Genomic DNA, 19,951 nt, shown 5'->3' on the forward strand with positions numbered 1-19,951 from the left:
GTAGGAAAAGGAAATCTTATTAATGGCGAAAAAACATGCCACAAGGAAAAGCACCAAAACTGAGGCAGAAAATTTCTGCCATTGTCGAAAATTTTCTTGGAGGAACGAGGAAATCAATTCACGTTTTAAGGATATTTTGGGTTCGTCCGCCCTCGAATAGGATATTTTGGGTTCGTCCGCCCTCGAATAGGATATTTTGGGTTCGTCCGCCCTCGAATAGGATATTTTGGGTTCGTCCGCCCTCGAATAGGATATTTTGGGTTCGTCCGCCCTCGAATAGGATATTTTGGGTTCGTCCGCCCTCGAATAGGATATTTTGGGTTCGTCCGCCCTCGAATAGGATATTTTGGGTTCGTCCGCCCTCGAATAGGATATTTTGGGTTCGTCCGCCCTCGAATAGGATATTTTGGGTTCGCCCGCCCTCGAATAGGATATTTTGGGTTCGCCCGCCCTCGAATAGGATATTTTGGGTTCGTCCGCCCTCGAATAGGATATTTTGGGTTCGTCCGCCCTCGAATAGGATATTTTGGGTTCGTCCGCCCTCGAATAGGATATGATGGGTCTGTCCGCCCTCGAACAGGATATGATGGGTCTATCCGCCCTCGAATAGTATATTGAATTTAATCCTTTCTCAAAAGGACATTTAATTTATTTTGACCCGAGTGGTACTGCTTGTATAAACATTGCCAAAATATATATTTTCATAAATCATTGCCAAATGCATTTTATTTTCAAAGTTACCGATGAAAGTCAGGAGCCCTCCTGGAGAATGGAGGTTGTGTCATCTTTCAAAAGTCAAGGTGGAGTCAGGAGCCCACTTGCAGAACAAGGAAATACATTTTATGTCTTTAGCAATTAGGCGCCCACCTGTATAACAAGGGCATACTTTTCATGTCTTTAGCATTAGGCGTCCACCTGTATAACGAGGGAATATTTTTCAGTCTTTACATTTCAGGTCTTGAAATCCGTAACCCACCGAAAGGCAGAAGGTTACAACAAAAGATTCACAGCATAATGCAGGAAGCCGCATCCTCAAGCGGACAGAACAAAATGATGTAAACTGGTGTTCAGGAAAGCAAGAGGCCGGTGTCATCCCCGTCAGTTCTCGGAAGAAAGAAGCACCGGAATAGATGCAAGCCGACAACAAAGCAAGGCATCAAAAACAAATGGAAGATAGATGGGATCTTGTAATCCGTAGTCTAGCCTAGCTTCTTGATTTTTCTTTTAAGCACAGTGTAATAAGGAGATCGGTAAGTAGTAGTAACAGCATGCATCAGCAGTAACAGCAAAATTGCAGTCCCATGGTAGTCCCAGCTACCAAAACTTCCCGAACTACATTGACCTGATTCCTGTTTAGCCCAGGATATGTAGGAAACCTCTGAAGCAAAGGTTCAGTCAAATCTTTCAAAAAATGTTTCACACGGAGTATTCCAACGGGCAAAAATCGCTCGTATCCGCTCACTTTATCTTTGCGCGAAAACCCTTCGTGCTTCCGGACAAAGAGGGGCAGCTGTGAGCACGTGATTTTTGCCCTATATGAGAATTACTCCCAAAAATTCAAAATAAAATAATTTTCCTTTGTGTGATATTTTTGAATTTTCGTGACGTTTTTGATAATTATTTGAATTTTTGCATGTGCATGTTAATATGTTAAATTAATAAAAAAATATAAAAATATGTCGCATTTGCATTTGATATTTAATTAAGTTTGTTTTACAAAATGAAAAAATCATAAAAATAATGTACGTTGCATTTTTAGCATTTAATGTCCAAATTGTGTGATTTTATCGTTAATCGCTATTTAATTGTGTGTTAATTATTATTATTAAGAGTTAATTAGTATTTCCAGATAATTTTGGGTTTTATAATTTAATCTTAGCACTTTTAGCTTTATTATTTAGGAAATTGAATAAATAGAAAAGAACAAAAATAGAAGAAGACCGGATTGAGCCTTTTCTTCAATTTTAAACCACAAGCCCAAAGATACCCAACCTTCCCCTACGACCCGGTCCATTTCAAACCGGGTCGACCCAGTCCATAACCCAAAAGACCCAACACCCCTATCTCCCTATCTTTCATTTCACAAAAAAAGAAAAAACAAACCCTAAACCTAAAAAAAGCTACCCACCCCCTACTGTATCATCTTCTTCAACCTCCCCTCCAACTGCCATGGCTGCCCCCCCCCGTTGCTTCACCACCTTCAACGACCACCTCTGCTGCGTCGTCTTCTTCATCGTCCAACTCCACCACGACAAGCAGCCATCGCTGCTGCTTCACCTCCTCAAAACGACCACTAGTCCGAAAGCCCCCTCCTCGTTGACCACTGGCTGCCCTCCTCCAGACGCGAAGCTCCACGCCATGGAACCTCCAGTCCGTCAACCATCACGACGCACGACCATGGCTGCCCGCGTTGCTATTGCTGCTTCGTCCAGTTTCTGCATCGTCGTCACCGGCTGCTTCGTCGACATCCAGTTCTTCCAGCAACGGACTGCCCAGCGTCACCACCTACTGCTGCCGCTGCTTCGTTATCTTCTTCAGCATGCAGCGAACCAGTCCAAAACGAGCTTCACCTCCGGTAACCATGGCTGTTGTTTCTTCTTTTTCGTCAGTCGAGGCACGACCATCTCCAAGCTCCCGTCGAGCAGTAGCGAGCAGTAGCGAGTAGTAACCCCTCCATGGCAACCCTGCTCCTTCTTCTTCGTCCAAGTGACCACCTTATTTCCATCTCGATCGCCCAGCAACGACCACCTGAACAGTAGTCCGTTCGTGGTCGTCTTCGGCGTCGAGTTATTTTGGTGCGATAATTGTTTCCGGGCAGATTTGTTTCCGTTCGAGTTCATCGTCGTTCCGATCCGGTTAGTGGTTTTAAGTTTCATTTCTATCCATATTTTGTTTGATATTCTCGGATCTGGAATCAGTAAATTTTTTATTCTTATTTTTGTTCGTGTTCATCATTTCTTGATTATTTCTTCAGGTTGTTTCATTTGTTCTAGTTTATTTTTAATATAGAAATTGTTAGTTTAATTATAATGTTGTTAGATTTAAGTTGAAGTTCAACTAATTATTTCTTCAGTTTGTTTTTATTCATTTAAAAGGATTTAGTTTTAATATAGAAATATGTTAGTTTGATAACTTGAATCCTTCGTCTTGACTATAATATTGTTAGATTCAGTTTGAGGTTCAATTGGTTATTTAGTTCAGTGATTTGAATCTGTTTATTTGTTCCGTTTAAGCTTAATTTGAATTTGAACTCAGTAATTTGAATATGATTGTTTGATATTGTTGTTGAATCTGAAAGTAGGTTTGTTGTTAAAAAATATTGTTTAGTCAAAATAATTCCAGTTATTTTTTTGTTGTTCATCATTTAGTTTGAATTTGTTGATTGAATTTGATTAAAAATTGGTTATAGTTGCTATATTTTGGTTAATTGATTTAGGTGAATTGGTTATAGCTGATGGGAGTAGAACGGTAATTTTACTAATTTCAGAGGGGTATTTTTGGAATTGAAAATTTGAGCTATTATTTATTTTGAGTGCTCCACCCACTAAGCATTAATAATATTAAAATAGTACATGGTGAGAGACAAGATATAATTTAGTGGGGGAATAATATAATTATTTAAGGTAGGCATGGGGGACAAGATATAATGGAGGGGATAATGTATTTGTTTAATCAGTAATGGGGAACAAGACATATAGTAGTGGGATTACGAGGCTCAAGAAGATGTGACCTTTTCTTTATTCAATTAATTGTTTAAAGTGGTCTGTTTTTGGACATAAATAAGGAGAGTTTGGACAGAATTAAGGGAACTTTTGAAAAATCTTGGAGAGTCCGAGTTAGAGAGTTAAAAAGAATAGACTGGATTTGATCATCATAAATTCAGAGCTTAAGTTGAAAAGAAAACTGATTTGTCAGAACTTAAAAAACTCAATCTTTGAGAATTAAAAACTGAAAGTAAAGCCTTTCTTTACTACTGAGAATCAGAATATTGTTACTGCTTCTGTGATTTGCATTTGGTACTACTGATTTTCAGATTGGTCTTCCTGGGTTTTCTTTTGGTTCTAGAGTGCTGTTTAATTGAATTCTTGGGTTTCAGCTTGGGTTTCTGATATTGTTTGTTGTTGGGTTATTCCTGAATCTGTTACTGGTTGTGGAATCATCTCTGTTGGTTTTAAAGTCTGTCCGTAGGTGTTCAATTTGCTACTGATGTTGCTGACTGTTCTTGTTGCTTTGCTACTGCTGATCTTCCTTTTCTTTTACTTCTAATACCAGGTACATGGTTGTAACCTTGTCGATATTGTAAGCTGAAATGTGAAAACATGAATACATATGAAGAATGGAACTTTGAAGCTTTAATTTAGCTTTTTCTTTGTTTCTTTTACTGATTGTATTTAGGCTATTTCATGTATTCTTATTCTATAAATTTCTGTTGCTTTGCATAACTAGGCATCTTGTAGTTATGTACTAAATAATACTCTGTTTTAGTTTGGTTATTAGGTAGTATATGTTTAAGCATGCTCATCACTGTCAAACTGTTTAATAATTGGAATAAGAGGAAAATAACATAAGTTGGTCTTTAGTGAATCGGCTTGGCAAAACTAATTAGTTCACTAGCTATGAAGGTTTTAATATTGTCAACAGTAGGTTAATCGTGAACATGTAACTAAATTTAGTTAAGGCATGAATTTGAACTAATTTCGTGAATTAGGTATTAAGACATGATTTGAGTTCAAACAAGACTAGATAACGTTTAAGTTTAATAAACTTTCCAATAAGCATTAGTGATTAAGGTTAATTCTAGTTTCAAATATTTGTAAATAATTAATTCCAACGGTTCAAGTCATCTAACAATGTCAGTTTAAACTAGTTATAGAATAATTGGTCTCTTTTGAATATATTATTTGTCGATTCCGTATTTTATTTATAATTTCAATTTTTAGTAATATTCCTTTCCGTTAACATTTGTCTTAGTCTAACAATTAATATGTTACGCCCTTTTTCAAGCATGTAATTAATTAGGATTTTTCTCTTTTATGTTAGAGACGAATTTAATAAAAAATGTAGTCACTTTAGGATTATCCTTTTAAAAATAAATGAGACGAGCCTCGCCAAATAAAATGCACAGGCTGCGGGGCCCTCAATAGATGTTAATAATTGCATAGATTTCGGGAGGGGCCATTTAGCGAATTTCGCGGCCCATCCCAAGATAATAACACGATAGTCTCTTTAGGCGCGTGTTTACTAATCTTACCTTCTTAAATTCGGGTGTGCATTTCGTGCGACCCAAGTCCAAATCCCAAAACATCGAATCAAATGTGTTCAAGATTGCGGGTGCATTTCATGTGACGCAATCCAAAGACATGTTTTAAACGATGTTCAATTTTCTTTAATAATTTGAATAAAAGCGGTTCAAAGTTAAAATTGGCTCCTTTGTATACCTCCATAGTTGACTCCCTTACCGTCATCTCACGGCACTCTCTTACGCTGTAGATTTTTACAGCCCTGATTAGGCGAGCTTTATCGGGGAAATACATGCCCTTTTCCAGCACCGCTGGTCTAGACTCATCCCATATTGTTGACTGAATTTCATTATCATCCCTTATGAGGGCATCTACGTCCGACATACTTAATAGATTATCAAGGTAGGGAATATTCTGCTCATGAAACGACACATGGGACTCGTACACTCTTGGTCTAACAGGAGGTGGAGGAGCATGCTCCCTCGTCAGCTCAGGTTCGGCATCCACTTCCTCCTCGTCATCACCCTCATCAAGGAAGGGTGTGTCATCTCCAAACTCATCGGCATTGTTGTCGTAATCACTATCTTCTTCCTGACTGCGCATCTGCCAAATCACGAGTCAATACGTCGTCTATGGGCAACTGTGTGAGGTCAGGAATATCAAGTTGCTCGTTTTCACTATACAAAAAGAACAAAATGATAAGCTACTCAACTAGATAAATAATTTACATATAGCTATATCACTTTACTTACAAGTCGTACTGTGTTGATGTTCCATGATGTACATTTTCTTGTTGGTGCTGACTCCTGGAAGGACCACCGTAGTCCAACACGCCAGAACTATGCATATTCCAACTAGGAGCGGGGTCATAACTTGTAAAATTCATATCCGGACGGTACCCCCTATGAAAAATATGAGTGTTAATACAAATCCAATTCAAACATAAAATAAACATCGCTAAAGCGTAGAAAAATTAAAGTTTACCAGTTGTCTTGTAGATTATATAAAGTCGAAAAATTATTTTGTAGCTGCCCATTCGTCGGTAGTGACAAGTTTAAATCAAGGCAAGCTCTTTCATCAGGAATCTGCCCGACAAAAACTGCTCCAGAATAACCACCCGATGACTGGGGGTTATCCCTACTATGCACACCCTCATTATTGGGAACGTTTTCAACCTTGACGTATATTTCCAACAAATTTATTATAATAAATTCCCTGTATTCATCCGGAATCCGCAAAAAATCTCTAAGAGTTTCATATATTCGGTGTTAAACTCGAAATAATAAGCAAACCCCTACGGAGTCATAGAATACGAAAATCTACCGGTTACTTTAGGTTCATCGAACGTTTCCTCACACTCATTTTTTTACGTAACAACGATACCAATTTATCGTACTCCATTGTAAGCGGCAATTTAACATGATACTGTGGAGGTGAACTATACCTCACAGAGTTATTCTCCATTACAACCTTACCCCGCCAATATAATGAAACCCTTATTTTTGACTCTTCAGACATTATAAAAAATGCTTGATAAGAAGAAGAGAAGTATGAATGGAAGTTTGAAGAAAAGTTTTAAATGGATTTTCATAAAATTCTAACGCCTTTAAATAAGGCAAGTCCTAGCTTGGGGTGCAGAATTTTTTTATGTAAAACGCAGTATAATATCACGTTTTATGTATCTGAATTATTATTATGTCAGCTATCCGCAGAACACTTATTGGTGGGCCCAAAAATTAGTGTAAAACACAGTATAATACTACGTTTCATTAAAACGTAGTATTATACTACGTTTTACACTAAAAAAACAAATTGGCAGCCCTGCAGATATTTGGTGGGCCCAAATTATTGTAAAATGCAGTATTATACTGCATTTTATGTAGAAATGTAACCTTTTTTTAACTGTATAAACGTATTTTATACCCAAAAAGGCATCATTTCAGTTTCAGATTCCTGTGATGGCTGTGGTTGTAAAGTTTTGTCAGTTTTGTGGACACGTGTAAGGAACTTAAGGAGTGTACTTACTTTACCCTTATCGATATTTACTTTCACGGTTCAGAGATGAAAATGTTCTTTTCCAATTATCATACGATAAACTTTCCCTTTTGCTGCCTATTTTAGTGGTCAAATCAGACTTCAGTCAAAATTATATTTAAGGCTAAATTTTGTAATCGGTAAGAATAAAGGTATGCAATTATATCACAAAAAACATTGTTTGGCCAAAAAACATGAATTTTTGGTTAAACTAATTAAATAAAGGGATAAAGAATTAATCCTAGTTAAAGATAATAACCTTAGATCTAAAATCAGTTTATGCGGATAATGTGGTACCACGTCGAAGTGGATTTAATGCAACACACAATAAATGTTGCGGTTATTAATGGGATAAAAATAATGATAAGTACTCCCTCTATTCCAATTTATGTGAACATGTTTGACTAAGCAAAGAGTTTAAGAAAAAATGAAGACTTTTGGAATTTGTGGTCCTAAACAAAGCAAAAAAGGGCCTAGAGTATTTGTGTGGTTATAAAAGCTTCTCATTAAGGATAGAGTTGTAAGTTTAAGCTAAATTGTTACCAAATTTAGAAAGGGGTTATTCTTTTTGGAACAGGCCAAAAAGGAAATAGGTTCATATAAACTGGAACAGAGGGAGTAATAAATAACAATAAATGACACTAAATATAAATAAAGAGGAAGATTCACCCAATATTTGAATGAGGTAAATGATTCCTTTCTCTAACAATGATGGATGACAAGAATATGTGAGAATATTTGACACTCTCTCGGATCTGGTGGAAATGATAATGGATAAAATATAAAGATCGAATCTCTCTCTCAGAAAGTTATTCTTTGTATTTATCTAGAGAGTTTACTTTTCAAAAGTATTCTTATCAAATAGAATATTACATGTCTTTTGTCTTATCTCTCCTACTATTTATATGGGATATTACCAAATAACTCTAAAAAGTACAACATAAGGAATATTCAATAGAATATTTCCTTTGAAGGTTCCAAAGTTATACTAGTCGTTACTTCTGTCAATGCTACTCGACCTCGGCCCTAATGAGCCACTCAACGACTTGTTCTGCTGACCACTGATCGACCTCGGCCAAACTGCCCATGGTAAGTTACAAATCTCACGATAATTACCTTTTCGTGTTGAATTTTCTCGATCGGATTTTGACCCATACAATTAGTCTTTCCGCTTAGTGACGCCGTCTTTTGGTCGACCTCAATGAGTGGACTTCATTAGTCATAGTTTGAGAAATTCGAATAGGGAGGTCGAGTAGTGAGAATCGCGGTCGAGATGGTGACATGGCATTTTGAGAGCCACACTAATGACATTGGTTCAGAGTGATGTCACAGCCTCACATGTCATCATTATGCATCTTCCCGATGTGTTGCATCATTTCCCGTGTCCCTATTGTTTCAATCCCTGTGCATGTGACAGTTAATTGTCTCGATCCGAGTGCCGGTGTTCTCTATAAATAAAGGGGGGAACCCTTTGAATGAACCTTTACATTTTCTAATCTTTTGAACCTACATCTTTTCTTCTTCTCTTCTTCTTCTTTCTGTTTTCCTACTTTCAGCAGCTTACGCCATTATCACTTCTTCTGCACTTTCAATTCCTTCGCATATACATAACAAAAGATGGCTAGTAAATCTTCTAACCCTGAGGGAACCTCTGACCCGTTTCCATCGTTAGTGGTCATGCCCTCTCATGATGAAGGGAAAGCCATTGTTGTAGAGGATGAAAGCTTTCTTACTATGGAGGAAATCATTCCTCGTAATTCAGGCTCTAGGTCGGACTTCTCAAAGCCACCTGCGGACGAGCCTGAGCCTGTGAAATTCGAGATGGAAGCAACACATATTGCCGAGCTTAGGTCCAAGTACAACATCTATGCTCACATCGATCTAGTCCCAGCTGGGAACGACGTGATCCAGATTCATCATCTTGGGTATTGAGCATTTTATGCGTACTCGTTCCAAGTGGGCTATTCTCATCCTCTTCCCCTATTGGTGGAGGAATTCTTCCGCTACTACAGCATCTGTACGACCCAACTCTCCCCCTATATTTACAAGCTCTTTATTATGTTGATAAATATGTGGAGCTAGCCAATCGTGGGTTTTCCATCCGCCATCTGTTATATCTTTTTGCGTCGAGCTTCCACAGGGGTACGATGATACACCTCCGCCACCGTGGGACCAAGGGTCTGGTGGTGAAAATGGATGATAAGGCAAATCGTCAATTTTGGTTCAACTTCTTCTATATCAAGACCGAGCATGTGGGGGCGAACCCCAGTGGATTCCCTGAGGTGTGGAACTTCACCAATAAGTGTTTTTGCTAACTGATTGTTTGTTGTTTCTCTTTGGTGACTTAATCGTTCTTCCTTTTTTGTGCAGTCGAGAAGGAGCCTCCTAGGTTGGTCGCCGACATTCGCGACTGGGTGACTCAAATTTTACCCCACACGGTGGGGATCCATAAGTAGTCTTCATTCAATAAGAAGTTTGGACGTAAACCTTCTTCGACAGGTAAGTCAAGTTTTGATCTTCAGTTACTTCGACCTTTGTACCGTCTTTTTTTTCACTTCATGTAGTTTTTCTTTATTGTTAGGTCGGAGGGATCCGAGGAAAGTGAAGGCTCCTACCCCCACTTTTTGTCAATCGGGTACCTTGACCGGGTCTCTACTCGTTGCGACTATAGGCGAGTCCGTGCAGACTGCTGCTTTTTCTCAGACCCCGGTCCTGCGTAGGCCTGGCTGTCGAGTGGCTGCCCCATCAGAGAATATTTTGACTTCTCCTATATTGCATTTAGCAGATGAGTCATCGCCGAGCGAGGAGGAAGCGGTTCCGTTAAAAAGGCAGAGAATAGAAGGTGGCAAGACACTAGGAAGTGAAGGGTTAACAAGGGTGATCCCGAGCTGGTCGTGGTCGCACCCGAAGGTGACATAGCTTTGGGCACAAAGACTGCGCCCCTTTTAGATATAGAAATTTCTCCCTTGCCGGAGGTCTCCGTGGAAGGAAGAGGACGATCAGAGGAAGCGGAGGTCATTCCGAGGAGTGATACATCACTGTTATGGCAGGCCGACGTTCCTTCCTCTACCGTGGAAATGGGGAAAGGTGTGGCTGTAGACAGCTATGAGTCTGGTTCTGACGTCGGCCCCGAAGAGTAAAGGATATTCGATGAGGGGTTCACTCGGGTAGAGGTAAGAACGAAGGGATCTACTCATTCTATAATCATTCCCTTGGACTGCAACTTATTGACGAACACAGAGAGCGTAGTCCCTTCTTTGGTTCCTCTTTGCTCTAGCGCCGAGAACAAGACTTTACAGATATTTAAGGATGCCGATCTGTCGTTAGGTATATCCGGAATGGCTTTGAGGGTAAGTTTGTATTTTTGTTTTTGTTGTTCTTGTATCTTACGTTCTTTCTCCTTTTTGCTTTTACTGATTTTTGGCTCTTCCTTTTTCACTTAGACTCTCATCTTGGAGATCGAGAACGCCCGCCGAGAGGAGAAGAGGAAGGTTGTTTTTAAGAAAATAGTTTTGAAGTATCATAAGTACCATGACAAGTACCGTGAGATGCGCACCCAGTTCAGCGCGGACAGTAATTTCAAGTCTCTTAGAGACGAGTTGGGGCAAAAGAACGATGAGCTCGTGAAGGTCATCGGCAGATGCAGCAAGCTCGATGGAGCGCTTAGAGCCAAGGAGGACGAGCTCGAAGTGAGCAAAGGGGTTGTGGCTGAGCATGTCGACCTTCAAACTCAACTGGCATCCCTGCGGGCTGAGCTTGAGCAGAGCTCGATAAGAGTTAACGACTTAAGTGATGAGTTGATCGAAAAAGTGGCAGAGCCGAAGAGGGCCGAGGAGGCCAGGGAAGCGACTTTGGCAAAGGTGCGGCGTTAGAGGATACCATCCGTGTCCTCAGATCTAAGCGGTCGAGTGATGCGGGGACGGTCGCGCTCAGGGAGGCAAGCGGATTAGTGGGCTTGAGAAAGAGGTTTCGGACCTTAATGAGCAGATCTCCATTCTCTAGGCCGAAAAGGTGCAGCTACTGGCTCAACCATCTTCTTCTCGTACTTCCACTTATCCCGATGTTCCACAGGATTCGTACGAGAAGTGGATTCATGTCGAGGCTCAACTAGACATATTTAGGGGATTGATGACAGCAGGGAGAGTTTCTGAGGCTGAGTTTGAGGATGCTCGTGCTAAGGCACGCGTAGCTCGGGTCGCTTGTGGTTACGATCCTACTACGCCGTGGGCTGGTGATGGTGAAAATGACTTGGATGGGATTGAGCCCGGTGCTTGGTACGATGACGAATACTCTAATGACGAGGACAATGATAGAGGCAATGGTGGGGGCGATGCTACTGAGTAATGCTTTTTGTAATCTTTTGTTTTTATTTTGTGGGCGTCTGTTCGGCCCTTGTAAGATACCTTTTGATTAGGAATGCTACTTTTGTTGTTTATTTCCGAGTCTCCTATTTTTTCCTTGAATATTTTCCTCAATTGATTGCCTTGATTAAAAGAATTATGTTGGTAGACGTTAGCTTGAACGCGATCGAGTGTTTTCGATTACTTCGATCGAAGTCGAACGTTGCCATAATTAACTCAAACGAGGTTATTCTGTGAATCAGGTTTGAGTTAGGCCGAATGTAAGTTGAATTCGAGCGAGGTCGAACGTCACTCTTAACTAATTCGAACAAGGTCAAATGTGAGTGTCTTAAATAATTCGAGCGAGGTCGAATGTGATTTTATTCGAGCAAGGTCAAATGTTACTCTTAACTAATTCAAACTAGGTCGAATGTGAGTGTCTTAATTAGTTCGAGCGAGGTCATATGAGTTGATTCGAGCGAGGTCGAATATTACTCTTAGTTAATTCGAACGAGGTTGAACGTGAGTTGATTCGAGCAAGGTCGAATGTTACTCTTAACTAATTCGAACTAGGTCGAATGTGAGTATCTTAATTAATTCAAGCAAGGTCAAATGTGAGTTGATTCGAGCGAGGTCAAATGTTACTTTTAGTTAATTCGAACGAGGTTTAATGTGAGTTAATTCGAGCAAGGTCGAATATTACTCTTGGTTAAGTAGAACGAGGTCGGATGTGAGTTGATTCAAGTGAGGTCGAATATTACTCTTAGTTAATTCGAACGAGGTCGAATGTGAGTTGATCCGAACGTGGCCGAATGTGAGTTGATTCGAGTGAGGTCAAATGTTACTCTTAGTTAATTCTAACAAGGTCGAATGTGAGTTGATTCGAGCAAGGTCGAATGCTACTTTTAGTTAGTTTGAACGAGGTTGAATGTGAGTTGATTCGTGTGAGGTCGAATGTTACTCTTAGTTAATTCGAACGAGGTCGAATGTGAGTATCTTGATCGGTGCGGAGTTAAAACTTGGTGGATACAAGCAAACATCTTGTGCTTGTATGCTCTGCTTACATGTATACATTGGAGAAGTTTACATGTTTTTCGGGTTGGTATTCCAGTCCCAGTCTATCTAGTCCCTTTATTGTTCGACCTGGAGAAGTATTCAAGGCGTCGAGTAATAAACTTTCTAACTTGTAATCTCACCAGCTCGTGCTTAACTTCAAAATGTCCTCCTCGTCACTTCGTTAAAAACCTCCCCGAGAAAACCCAATTGGGATAAAACTCAGGTGAGGGAAATAGAGTACAGCTCGGAGAACATCTTTCCTTAGAAGTTGAAGTACTTGAGGTGAGGGATGTTCTAGTTGTTTGATAGTAGTTTTCCCTCCATTGTTTATAGTTGGAACGACCTTTTGCTTGTTGCCACCGTAATTTTGTACGGGCCGTCCCAATTAGTCCCTAGCTTTCCTTCTCGTGGATAATTGCTTGCCTGTGTTTTAACTTTGAGTACGTAGTCTTTGACTTTGAGCGGTGTGATCTTGACTTTTTTGTTGTAGTATCGCTATGCATGTTGTTTCTGAGCGGTCATCCTTATGTAAGCCATATCTCTTCGTTCTTCTGCCTCATCGAGGTCTTACCTCTTGCTTTCATCATTTCTCGGCCCGCTCTCGTGTGAGTACCTTAGACTTGGTTCTCCAACTTCGACCGGTATTACTGTATTAGTCCCATAGACCAGTGAGTACGGTGTTTCTCCCGTGCTTGTTTTTGGCATTGTGCGATATGCCCATAAAACTTCCGGTAACAACTATGGCCACAGTCCCTTGGCATTCTCGAGCTTCTTTTTCATGATATTCAATATCGACTTATTGAAGGACTCCGCTTGCCCATTGCCCGCGGGATGATATGGCATGGAGAGTATTCTTTTGATATGCCATTTCTCGAAGAACTCGACAATCTTTTTTCCATTGAATTGAGGCTCGTTGTCATAACTGATTTCTTTGGAGAGGCCGAAACGGCACACGATATTCCTCCATATGAAGGTGATCACTTCTTGCTCGTGTATTTGGGCGAATGCATCTGCTTCTACCCACTTGGAAAAATAGTCAGTTAAAACTAAAAGAAATTGTACATTAACTCGTTCCGCCGGGAGGGGTCCGACGATGTCCATCCCTCATTTGATGAAAGGCCAGGGCGAGGTGACTGAGTGGAGGTGCTCGCCCGCTTGGTAGATCATGGGGCATATCTTTGGCATTGTTCGCATTTTCTTATGAAGTCGGCGGCCTCTTTTTTCATTGTAGGCTAGTAGTAGCCTGCTCGTATGAGGCATCTGACTAGGGCTCGATTGCTGGTATGAGCTCCACAGTGACCTTCATGGACTTCCTCTAGAACGCGCCGCGTCTGGTTTGGGCCTAAGCATTTTGCTAGGGGGCCGCAATACGTTCTTTTGTACAAGTCGTTGTTGATGACGTTGTACCTGGCCGCCTACATTCGAAGCTTCTTGGCTTCTTTTTTATCGTCAGGAAGCACTCCGTCCTGCAAATATGAATCTTTGGTTAAACTAATTAAATATAGGGATAAGGGAAACCCTATATCTAAAATCAGTTTATGCGGATAATATGGGATCACGTTGAAATGGATTTAATACAATACACAATAAATGTTGCGGTTATTAATGGGATGAGAATAATAATAAGTAATAAATAAAAATAAATGGCACTAAATGTAAATAAGGAGGAAGATTCACCCAATATTTGAATGAGTCGAATGATTCTTCCCCTGACAATGATGGATAATAAGAATACGAGAGAATATTGGACACTTTCTCGGATCTTGTAGAAATGATAATGGATAAAATATAAAGATCGAATCTCTCTCTCAGAAAGTTGTTCTTTGTATTTATCTAGAGAGCTTACTTTTCAAAAGTGTTCTTATCAAATAGAATATTACATGTTTTTGTCTTATCTCTCCTACTATTTATATGAGATATTCCCAAAGAACCTTAAAAGGTACAACAAAAAGAATATTCAATAGAATATTCCTTTTGAAGGTTCCAAAGCTATACTAGCCGTTACTTGTGTCCATGTTGCTCGACATCGGCCCTGATGAGCCACTCAACGGCTTGTTCTGTTGACCACTGATCGACCTCGGCCATACTGCCCATGGTAAGTTACAAATCTCACGATAATCACCTATTCGTATTGAATTTCCTCGGTCAGATTTTGACCCATACAAACATCTCATCATGGAAGATTTTAAAAAGCGTAACTATCATATCGAAGTTTGATTTTACTAAAGTTAACATAGATGTACGTTTCGACGGCTAGTCACTAGTCAGTCAAAGTTATTTTTTTTCAATTAATTTTCCTACTTATGTTGATATAATTCGAGTATTTGCCAAACATTTTATTAGACTTCAGAAGGGCAAGTCGGGTCAGATTTGAGTGGATCGAAAATAGGTAATACAAAAAAGGATAAATTACTCGATCCGATCCGATTCGTATTTAATACGAATAAAAAAGGTTAGCCGGCGGATAATATGGATAACCATATTATCCCTGACTTATTAAATATGATCACTTTTGGAAAAAAATTTAGTCTCCCAAACTTGAGGAATCTCTAATTTAAGGCTTTACAAATGTAAACTGTTAAACTCATTACAAATATGGATAATAAATATGGTTGTTATTCATATTTGAAAAGTTTATTATCCAACCCATTTTTAATGGATAATATAGGCAAATAACTGTTTTTTAAACCATTTGGCCACCACTAGTTGCAAATGGTATTCTCTCTAATTTGGCTAAAATTAAGATATAGAAAAAAATCTCACAGGTTTTGATTGTCTTCTGTGAAATGAGATTTTAAGATTGTTTAATTTATAATCGTATTCGAAATATAATATTGTTTAGTTAAATCATTAATTGAGTATTGTCACATTTCTTGACCCACAAAATTGCCATGGGTTATAGCCGCTTCTAAAATTCTAGCTATATATATATATATATATATATATATATATATATATCTTTTATATTTTTTTTACTAGAGAATATAATCAATTTGGGCCGTTACCCTATATATATACTGGGCGTGTTCCTTTTTTAAATTTAATGCCCTTTTATGGATGACTTGCATAAGGCACATTTATTCCTCCCACATTGCCCATATGAGTAGAGCTAATTTTGCAATTTGGCAGGACACAGGTGTAATGCGGCTCAGAAATCCATTTTTGATGTTAAGCAAGAGCAAGAAATTAGATATACAAATGAGTACTGATTGGTTCAATGGAGACCCTTTCTCCAACTCAATACAGGCTTTTACTATGTGCGGTCCAACAGAAAAACCATCTCACTATTCGAAATATGGTACGCGATGAGGAGGAATTGATGAAAGAGCAAGACGTGTCAAATCTCACTATTCGAAATAAGTTGACTTATTCACACTATATACATTTGGCTTCCGCAATAATTGGTATCAGAGCCAAGGTACTGTCTAAGTATGCTCTGTGGTTGCAGCATAGTCTGATCTTCCACATCAGAAAAGATTTATCTTGGTAACTGAGTCAAGGTTCTGTCTGAGTATGCTCTGTGGTTGCAGCTTAGTCTGATCTTCTACATCAGAAAGGAAATAATCTTGATTTGTGTCGTCAGCTATTAAATAATATTTGTGTCAAATATGGGAGACAATAAACAAGAAGAATCTACATCAAGTGTCAACAATACGTCATCATTGGCATCTTCGCTTATGACAAGAATTGTGTCAAATGCGAAATTTGCGGTAGAAATTTTTGACGGGTCCGGGCATTTTGGGATGTGGCAAGGCGAGGTTCTAGATGTCCTTTTTCAACAAGGGCTAGATCTGGCCATTGAAGAAAAGAAACCAGATGTTATTGGAGAAGAAGATTGGAAGATTCTCAACCGTGTTGCTTGCGGTACCATTCGATCCTACCTTGCTAGAGAGCAGAAATATCCATACACAAAGGAAACTTCTGCAAGTAAATTATGGAAAGCACTGGAGGATAAATTTTTGAAGAAAAATAGTCAAAATAAATTGTACATGAAGAAGAGACTGTTTCACTTCACCTATGTTCCTGGTACCACGATGAATGAACATATCACCAGTTTCAATAAGTTGGTCACAGATTTGCAAAATATGGATACAACTTATGATGATGGTGACTTGGCCTTGATGTTGTTGGCGTCACTTCCTGATGAGTACGAGCACCTTGAAACTACTCTACTCCATGGAAATGACGAAGTTTCTCTCAGAGAAGTTTGTTCGGCTTTGTACAGCTATGAACAAAGAAAGCGAGAAAAACAGAAGGGCGGAGAAGGAGAAACACTATTTGTGAGGGGTCGTCCTCAAAGTCAAACAAGGACAAAGAAGGGAAGATCCAAGTCAAGATCCAGACCCAGCAAAGATGAATGTGCCTTTTGTCGAGAAAAAGGGCACTGGAAGAAAGACTGTCCGAAGTTGAAGAATAAGGCCAAATATAATAATGGAAAGGCCATTATGGATTCAAATGTAGCTGATTGTGATGATTCAGACTTCTCATTAGTTACAACAGAGTCATTAACATCATCAGACATATGGTTGATGGACTCGGCTTGTAGCCATCATATGTGTCCCAACAGGGACTGGTTTGTGGAATTTCAAGAAGGAGAATATGGAGTCATCCACACAGCGGATAACAGCCCTCTTACCTCATATGGCATTGGTTCAATACGATTAAGGAACCATGATGGAATGATCAGAACATTGACAGATGTTCGATATGTACCGGATTTGAAGAAGAATCTCATCTCTGTAGGAGCCCTAGAATCAAAAGGGTTCAAAATCATTGCAGAAAATGGAGTGATAAGAGTATGCTCCGGTGCACTAGTGGTAATGAAGGCTAATCAGAAGAATAATAATATGTACCGCTATCGTGGCAGTACAGTTATTGGGACAGCGACAGTGACATCCAGTGACGACAAAGAGGCAGAAGCAACCAAGCTATGACACATGCGCTTGGGACATGCTGGAGGAAAATCCTTGAAAACTCTATCAGATCAAGGATTGTTAAAAGGAGTAAAGGCTTGCAACTTGGAGTTTTGTGAGCATTGTGTCAAAGGGAAACAGACAAGGGTTAAATTTGGTACAGCGATCCATAATACTAAAGGCATTTTGGATTATGTACACTCTGATGTTTGGGGTCCTTCCAAAACACCTTCATTGGGTGGGAAGCACTATTTTGTAACCTTTGTTGATGATTTTTCCCGAAGAGTATGGGTGTATACAATGAAGAGCAAAGATGAAGTGTTGGGAATTTTTCTCAAATGGAAGACGATGGTGGAGAATCAGACAGGCAGGAGGATCAAGTGTATTCGCACAGACAATGGAGGTGAATACAAAAATGATCATTTCAATAAGGTATGTGAAAATGATGGCATCGTCCGACACTTCACTGTTAGACATACACCACAACAGAATGGAGTGGCAGAACGTATGAACCGGACCTTGCTGGAGAAGGTACGGTGTATGTTGTCCAATGCTGGCTTGGGCAAAGAATTTTGGGCTGAGGCAATTACATATGCATGCCACCTCATTAATCGCTTACCATCTGCTGCTATTGATGGCAAGACACCATTTGAAAAATGGTATGGAAAACCTGCTATAGATTATAACTCTTTGCACGTGTTTGGCTCAACTGCATATTATCATGTGACAGAGTCAAAATTAGATCCAAGGGCAAAGAAGGCTATTTTTATGGGAATTACTTCTGGAGTCAAAGGATATCGCTTATGGTGTCCTATGACAAAGAAAGTAATATTCAGCAGGGATGTTACCTTTGATGAATCTATGGTAAATAAGGTAACAGAAGATACCAAACAAAATAAAGGTGCTTCTAAGCAGGTGGAGTTTGAGGGAAAATTTATTTTTCCTACACAAGAAGCAGAGGAGGAAACAAATGAAGATTACCCTCTGGAAGGAGAGCTAGTAGAGGAGATTCCAACTCAGGAACCTCAACAACAACTTGAATCAATAGCAACCAGCAGGCCAAAAAGAACAATAACGAAACCTGTTCGTCTCATAGAGACGGTTGCTTGTGCAACCTCAATTGTAGCTGATGATGTTCCTACTACTTATAAAGACGTTGTCCAAAGTTCAGAAGAAGATAAGTGGAGGATTGCCATGAATGATGAAATACAGTCCCTTCATCAGAATCATACATGGAGATTGGCCAATCTCCCGAAGGGAAAGAAAGCAATTGGGTGCAAATGGGTATTTGCAAAGAAGGAAGGATTTCCTAACCAAGTAGATGTTCGCTACAAAGCAAGATTGGTGGCCAAAGGATATGCTCAAAAGGAGGGAATTGATTACAATGAAGTGTTTTCTCCAGTTGTAAAACATTCCTCCATTAGAATTATGTTGGCTTTGGTAGCACAATTGGATTTGGAACTAGTTCAGATGGATGTAAAAACTGCGTTTTTACATGGAAACTTGGAGGAGGAAATCTACATGACTCAGCCAGAAGGATTCAAAGTTGCTGGAAAAGAAAATATGGTGTGCAAACTTGAAAAATCGTTGTACGGATTGAAACAATCTTCTAGACAATGGTACAAGCGATTTGACGAGTTTATGTTGCGGCAAGGGTACAAGAGAAGCAAATACGATCATTGTGTGTATTTGCACAAGCTTAAAGATGGTTCCTTTGTATATCTTCTCCTATATGTTGATGATATGTTGATAGCTTCCAAGAATTTGGAAGAAATTGATAAGTTGAAGATTCAACTGAAGAAGGAGTTCGAGATGAAGGATTTGGGTGAGGCAAAGAAAATTCTTGGCATGGAGATAATTAGAGATAGACGTTCAAAGAAACTCTGTTTATCTCAAAAGGAATATTTGAAGAGAGTACTTCAACGTTTTGGCATAGATGACAAGACTAAGCCAGTTAGTACTCCACTTGCTTCCCATTTTAAGCTAAGTACTACTATGTCGCCAATGGATGAAGCTGAACGAAAGTATATGTCAAAGGTACCATACGCAAATGCTGTTGGTAGCTTGATGTATGCAATGGTTTGCACAAGGCCTGACATTTCACAAGCTGTTGGAGTTATTAGCAGATATATGCACAATCCAGGGAAGGAGCATTGGCAAGCTGTGAAGTGGATTCTACGGTATATTCATAATACTGTAGATGTCGGGTTAGTTTTTGAGCAGGAAGACAATCAGTCTGTAGTTGGATATTGTGACTCAGATTTTGCGGGTGATCTGGACAAACGAAGATCAACTACTGGTTATGTGTTTACTTTTGCAAAGGCACCAGTTAGTTGGAAGTCTACTTTGCAGTCAACAGTTGCTTTGT

At 39.5% G+C, this 19,951-nt stretch overlaps 1 pseudogene; it reads left to right on the plus strand.

Annotated features, from left to right (window-relative positions):
• The window catches only part of LOC104231196 (uncharacterized protein At1g28695-like), a 40,743-nt pseudogene extending 24,753 nt beyond the window's left edge, over positions 1-15,990 (plus strand).
• Positions 15,991-19,951: the final 3,961 nt, after the last annotated feature.

The sequence above is a fragment of the Nicotiana sylvestris genome, chromosome 1 (assembly GCF_000393655.2).
Source record: "Nicotiana sylvestris chromosome 1, ASM39365v2, whole genome shotgun sequence".
In the NCBI taxonomy this organism is placed as follows: Eukaryota; Viridiplantae; Streptophyta; class Magnoliopsida; order Solanales; family Solanaceae; genus Nicotiana; species Nicotiana sylvestris.